This window comes from Mustela nivalis (assembly GCF_964662115.1).
Source record: "Mustela nivalis genome assembly, chromosome: 15".
Classification (NCBI taxonomy): Eukaryota; Metazoa; Chordata; class Mammalia; order Carnivora; family Mustelidae; genus Mustela; species Mustela nivalis.
The window spans coordinates 15,558,781-15,565,608 of record NC_139034.1 but is presented as its reverse complement, the minus strand read 5'-3'; the positions used below and the strand labels follow the sequence as shown (position 1 = coordinate 15,565,608).

At 49.7% G+C, this 6,828-nt stretch overlaps 1 long non-coding RNA gene across 1 annotated transcript; it reads left to right on the top strand.

The window, feature by feature from the left end:
• The first annotated feature begins 2,127 nt into the window (after positions 1-2,127).
• LOC309849258 lies at positions 2,128-6,439 on the top strand. The gene is made up of 2 exons (XR_014303620.1): positions 2,128-2,234; positions 6,107-6,439. It is a non-coding gene; the product is annotated as an uncharacterized lncRNA (long non-coding RNA).
• Positions 6,440-6,828: the final 389 nt, after the last annotated feature.

Genomic DNA, 6,828 nt, shown 5'->3' with positions numbered 1-6,828 from the left:
CTCCTTCCACTTGCACAGGTCAGCAGTGGCGGTGATTGGGGTGGCCAGGGTCCAATATCCTGCTTATCATACATGGATATCAAGGACCCTCTCTGAGACACTGGTATAAAGGACCATCCTCAACCACCAGACCATTGTGCCTGTGTTTCTGACTTTTGTTTCAACTTGGGGCATTCCCTTTCCCTTGGTGAGTTATACAGTTCTGTAGAGAAGACTGTCCACTGAATGATTGTTCATGAAAATCCAATCAAGATTTCATTCAGAACATGAGAGCTCCATTCTTTCTGTCTCTCCCTTCCTGTGCCCTGGTCGGTTCTTATCCAGGATGTCCAAAGCTCTGCCATTTCTAGAACACACTTTCACTCTCTGATCCTCACATCAGGGCTTGTCAAAGAAGGGCAGGCCCCCTCCCCAGCCGTTACCGAGAAACAGAAGCAGAATGGGTATCCTGTCCTTGGGAAATCTACCCAAGGTTGTACATCACCCCTCTGGCCCTGTGGACGGGCTGGCCTTTCGGGGCTTGATGTTCGAGTTGCTGCGGTGTCCTCAGAAAGGGGTTGGGGCTGTGGAGAAGCAGGGAAGCAGAAGGCACAGATGCTCCCGCTGGAAGTCTTGCAATGAGTCGTCACAGCTCTAGGAGGGAACCCGCCCAAGCAGCTCTGCTGTATTTTGGGCCATGCCGCTGGCAGTCTCCAGCCGTCTACACAAAGACTCTTGTCTGTCAGAAAAGGATCAGAAACTGGGAGCAAGGACTCCTCAGGGCTGACTGGAAGGTGTCTCAGAAACAAGGTCACACCTGTATCTGCCAGCCAAGATTTACCTCTGTTTCTAAAGCATCAGCTGGCATATTAATTGGTCTTCAGTGGCCCTGGCATCTGAGTGATGGCTGTAACGCAGAGGAGTGTGCCATTGACTGTGCCCCCCATCCCCCCCAGCCCCGCCTGCTGGCCAGGCCAGGCCTCCCGCGCTTGTCCCCTTGGAGATGCCTCTCCCTCTCTGGAGTGAGTCCCCTTGGCAGCAGGGATCCGGCTGCCTTGTTCACGGCTGCTTCCTCAGCACTTGGAACAGTGCCAGGCCGGGGAGGCACTCAGTCAGTATTTGTAGAATGAATGAATCCACAGCTGAAATCTGGCCTGGGCTGGAGAATAGGCCAGCCTCCTGTTTTGGAGACAGACACTGCTGGAAAAGGGACTGCCACCGAGAAGCGCTTTGCAGCTCCATTCAGAGAAGGCCTTGGACTAGAGATAACCAGTGTTATTGTTCCTCCCTGGTCCTTCTCCTGTTCCTGAGTCATCACTGAAGGCTATCCTTAGAGACAGGAGGAAGCAAAATATCGCAGGGCTTCTGTGGCCTCCGGGGAAGGTGGGGGGGAGTATTACAATCCACTAAGTAAGGCTGTCACCTTCTGAATGGGGGGGGGGTCCCCTTTGTGGCAAATCTCCATATATTTGCATGCCCACCTACACCCTAACCTGCAAAGGGACACCCAGCTCTCCCCACCTATAACAGACTAATCCTCCTGGTTTCTCCCTTGAGGATGTGTTGAATCAAAATTTAACTGCCATGTTCTAGAAATCTTAAGAGGGGAAAAAGCCCCACAAAATGAATGTGCCATTTACATTTAAAAATTTTTAAATGTTATTTTTAGTTTACAGCTTTTTGTAAGGAGAAAAGTGTATTTTGGAGGCTTGCCCGGGAGACAGGGAAACAAAGGTCAAATCAATCTCGAATCTTCAGTTGCAAAGGGCGTTGATCTCCTGTTTTTTCCTGTATCTGTGCGCGTGCAGTAGGGCTCCTAACCTGGTGCTAATTCGGAAGGCTCGGAGGAACGGAGTCTCTCCATTTTTCAGAATCATCATCCGTTTTCCGAAGGGAACATGGGCTCTCACTTTGGAAAACATAAAACCATGTTTATTTTACGTCCCTTAGAACTAACAGCTCCCTGCGCCGGGCGGAGGCAGGCAGGCAGGCAGGCAGGCAGGCAGGGCGCTGGAAGCCGGAGCCCAGGGCCGCAGCACGTTGTGTAACCCGCCTGGGAATCACGTTGCACTGACGAGATCCGCAGGCTTTTAGTGCAATAATAAGCTTGATCTTTTTATTCAAATACAAGAACAGCCGCAGCCGGCTCCAAGTCACGTGGCCCGGTCACATGGTGCCGAGACACAGAGACCGGCTGGCAATCATTAACTAATGCTTACTCCCCGGGAGAAAATGCAGGTTTTTAAAGACCCGAGGTCTGTTTTTGTAAAACCAGCAGCCTTAGAAGAGAAGGTGTCCGCGGTGGGTGGGAGTGTCTCGAGCGTGCTGAGGGCTTTCCAAGGAAAGGAAAAGAGCCAACAGATCCTCCCCCGCGCTGTTCCGCTCTCACTGGACAAACTTGCCCGGGGTCACCTCCTTTCCCTAACCTGGAGGGGCCGCGGGGCCGAGCATCCCGGGGGCGCGCGGAGGGAGGGGCCGGCAGATTGGGCGCGGGGCCCGGGCGTTTGCGAAATGGAGGACACAGTTCTAAAACGAACACAAGGCTCCGTTTGCTCTTCCTTGTGCAATTCGTGCTTCCAGGGGTCGGCGGAGTTCGGGTTGTGTGTGTGTGTGTGGGGGGGGGGTGCGGGGTGGGCAAGGGCAGGGGGAATTTGGGGGCGCTTCTGGCGTTTTCATTAAAACGAAAACCAGCCTCCGGAGTGTGGTTCCTTTAAGTCTTCCTGTGGTTAAGAGCAGAACTGCAAGGGCTCTGCCTACCTGAATGTTTCCTTGTTCAGTCGTTTGAATTTAGAAAGAAGTTCTTTCACTTTCTCCAACTTGTATAGTGTTACTTTGTGCTTTCAAAAACTAATCAGCCAGCCGAGTTGGTTTGATTGGGGTGTAGAAGCCACAATGGTGAGCGGGAATAGGGTTTAGAATCTGCTGGAGGGAAGGGATAGAGAAGTACAGATAGAAGACTAGCAGAAACTGACTTTTTTTTTTTTTTTTTTTAAAGCTAGGTGTGTTTTATTTCACATGATAAAAAAGGTACTTTCCCCCCAAACAGGGTACAGTATGGACTTGGCCTGGTGAGAGAAGCCACCGGTATAGTGTGGAGCCTTATGTACTTTAATCTTTTCAGAAAGAACAGATATATGAGGAATTTCCAGTTTTCTAGGTTCACTCTCTGAAATACAACTATCTCAGGAAATTTGGTTTGTTAGGGAGTTCAGCGTCTCTGTTCCCCCACTCTACCTTATTGGAAAAGATAAAAGTATGTGACTTTAAGGGATGGACCCAGGTTTTGTGGGGCTCGAGAGGCCCTTTTGAAGAGGATAGAAAATTACATACACAAAATTAGGTGTTAAAGTACCCCCAAATTCAGCATAATACATATTGTTCGCGTAGCACATCTCTAATAGCCTTTTTGTCCTCTATTTTGGGGGGCATGTTTCTTAGGCGGTCTCAAACTCATCCTGACCAGTTACCCATTTTAAATGTGCCTATAGTTATTTGTGCAAATTTGATGGTTGGAAGAATTCTTCCCAGGCCAGCTTCTGATTAGTCTGTTCTGGCTGTGTCTATCCCACATCTTGATTTTCCTCCACTGGCCCACATTACCTCTGGTGCCAGACATGGCGGAGCACACTCATCATTTCCATACGACCTCTGGATCTGAGCCTTTGTATCTCCACGCCGGGTGGGTCAGCCCAGTGGGCCAATCCATGAATATTGCTGAAAACCTTCCCCACTTGAGAACAGCCAGGAGTAACTAACCTGTCAGTATAGCTTATAAATTTATGAATATCTCGTAACCCAAAGTAAGGGTATCTCTGACTCCAGCTCCTCTTAGCTTGATCCCCAAAATGCCCATGGCTGCTGCAGAGTCACCCAGAAGGAGGGGGAATGTGGCCAAAAGGAAGTCAGAGTAGAAAGAGGCAGCAGTCTTAAGCAATCAAAGCAATCAAGGTCAGAGTCTCTTACCACCGCCAAGTTTACAAAAGCAAATGGTCATGAATGTGTTGCTGGGGCTCCTGCGTGGGTGAGAGGCTTGCAGCTTCCTTTTTATCAGCTTCAAAGTAAATGTGTTTCTGGTGACCCCGGGTGTATAATATATACATCTCAGGGAGTCATTTTCTGAGTCCCAGAATCAAAGATCCTTGTTTGCGGCAAGCTTGCTTATCTGGACATCTCGTGGGAATGACTTGTCAAAGTAAATTCCATTAATAAAAAGCTTCTGTTCGCTCTGACTCAGTCCCTTGCCTGCTTCCTTCACCCAACCAGGCTCTCAGGGAAAACCCTTCTCCCTCTCCACACGTGCGAGGGAAGAGAGGAGGGGAGGAGCTGGCTCAGGGCATTTATTCCATGTGTATTTTTTCCGCGTGTTTTCTGTGGCTTTGGTCACACACATCACACCCCTGTACATCCCAGAACGGCCCTGTGGAATGGCTGTCATGATGAGTCCTGCTGCATCGCTGAGACACCCAGGCGCAAGGGAAAGGGTTTTCTGCCTGCAGTCATATGGCCACAGCATTTCAAAGCAAGAACTCGGAACCCAAACGGGGCTGGCTGACTCCCCAGGCTGGTTCTTCCGCGACAGCACTCTGACCTTAAACTTCTCATGAAGAGAATGCAGCACACGTCTTGTTTTTGTTTCCATGGTGGGGCTGACTTTATTTGCAGCGGTATCCGGTTATAGCTCCCCTTTCTTTACATCCTTTCTTGCAGAGCGTGATCCCACCGCCTGCTAAAATAATTAGGGAGTAGAGCCAACGGGATTCCTTGACCAGCTTTAAAGTTCCTCTCTTTTCCTCCGATGCTAATATTCTCTCCTTGCCTTACCTGTCCACGCTCCCATAACCTTGGCGATGCCACACAGCACTCCTCACGTGCTGCCCCAGGGACTGCCGATAAAATCTGCCACCCGCCTTTCTTCTGCACAGCCAGAAGAGTCACCTTGTTGAATCACCGGCCTAGCTTGTCAGGACAGTATCTTGAGTTTGGAGTGGCTTGCCAACGTGCTGTTTATGGCGGGGAAAGGAGGCTGTCAGTTCAGACAATCCACAAATGCACTCATTAGCTGGATGGAAAAAAGCCCAAGTGCAGGCTTAGTGTCTCTCCTGCAGACGGAGATCACCCAGCTGATCCACTTTCCCGACCGCAGTAGCAGTGACTTTTTTCATCCCAGGCCGGGCTGGGGCAGGGGGCTTCAGAGCATTGCTGATTCTTTTAGCTCAGGATCTCTCTCCTTCTATACTGCGGACACCTGGGGCTGGATTGGTGCTGGGGGCGGGGTGGGGGGCCAGTTGGCCCGTGCCTTGTAGGATATTTGGTAGCATCCTTGAATGTTATTTAACACTGCCTCTGCCTGCCCATTCCGCCCCTAGCTGTGGTCATCAATAATATCTTCACCCATTGCCAAGTGTCCAGGGGTGGGGAGGTGGTGGTGGAGGGGTGGACATTGCCCCTGGGCTTGAGAACCACTTCCTGAGCCCTGTCAACAGATGGCCACCAGCAGCTTCCAGTTGTGTGGGGACAGGAGACAGGGTGGTATTTGGCTCTCATGGGGAGGTGACTCACGGTGGGAATGTTCTAAGGGAATGTTCTAATGCTCATGGCGCGGCCCTCCTGCATGAGAGTATGGTGGGGGAAAAGGTAAAACCTGTGAGGATAGAAGCGTGCTCATTTCTCCAGACAGTCAGCCTGAGGTTGAGGTGGTTACCTGGAAAGGGCAGCTCGGGGGTTGGTACTGTGGTCAGGGACCTCGGTTTGAATCCCATGTTTGTTCTCACTAGCAGTGGGACTTTGGATAAGTGACTTTACCTACCCACGTCTCGCTTTCCTTATCTGTGATATGGGAATGAGAATATCCATGTCATAGGCTTGTTTAAAAAATTCCATGAGGTGATACCTGAGCTTCATGTGGCCCACTTTTCAATGGGACCCACTTTTAAATTTCCAGACCAGTCTTTGATAATAACGATGATGACGATTGTTTTGTTTTAATGTAGATAGGTAGATCTCTGCCCAGATTCTCCAGATAATGGTGTCAACCCCCTGCTTGGTTGATTCTGGAAACAGTGTACTAATAGCAACTTTAGAGTGTCTTCCTTGCTCTTGTTTTTTAATATTATTTTTTTATTTTAAGGAGGCTCTGCACCCAACATGGGGCTCGAACTCATGACCCGGAGATCATCCTTCTTGCTCTTTATGGGAAATACAGACACCCTCTCCTTGAGACCTTCGATGGTTTTCAACAAAGCTCTGCTGTCCTGAGAGAGTTCGGCTCACCACTGAAGCCCCTTGAGGATTCTTGGCCATGAGCCTCTTGGTCTACAGTGTGCTTGCTCCGCTCATGCACAGCCTGAGGTGTTTTGCAAACATTTTTTAACCACATCGTGTCTGTGCAAAGGTTTACTAATATATTCAATTCCAAACAAGAGATAATTTCAAAAAATAAATGGAAATCAGTGAAAACTCATGAATGTTGCCCTTGTGTATGGACTGAGTCATTCAACATTAGAGAAGGTTTGAAAGGACAAAGGGTAATTGAATAATATAGATAAAGCTGCCTTGCTGCTTTGGTCAATATCAGCAAGAGGGAGGACAAGCCATAGACAGAAAGGCAAAGGTTCAGAGTGTCACGGCTCGGAAGCTCGCGCCAACAAGGAGCCCACCAGCCTCCATCAAGAGCCCGCCAGGAATTTGAAGACACAGAGGCAGGAGAGCTGATGGCATGGCGTGCTTGCTGCAGGCCATGGCTATTTCCTCTGTACAAGACCCCCTTTGAATGCTCCTGACTTCAAAGTGCAGCAGGGTGTTGGAGATAAGTGAAGGACAGTCTTACACTAGTCGCAGATACTCTCTCTC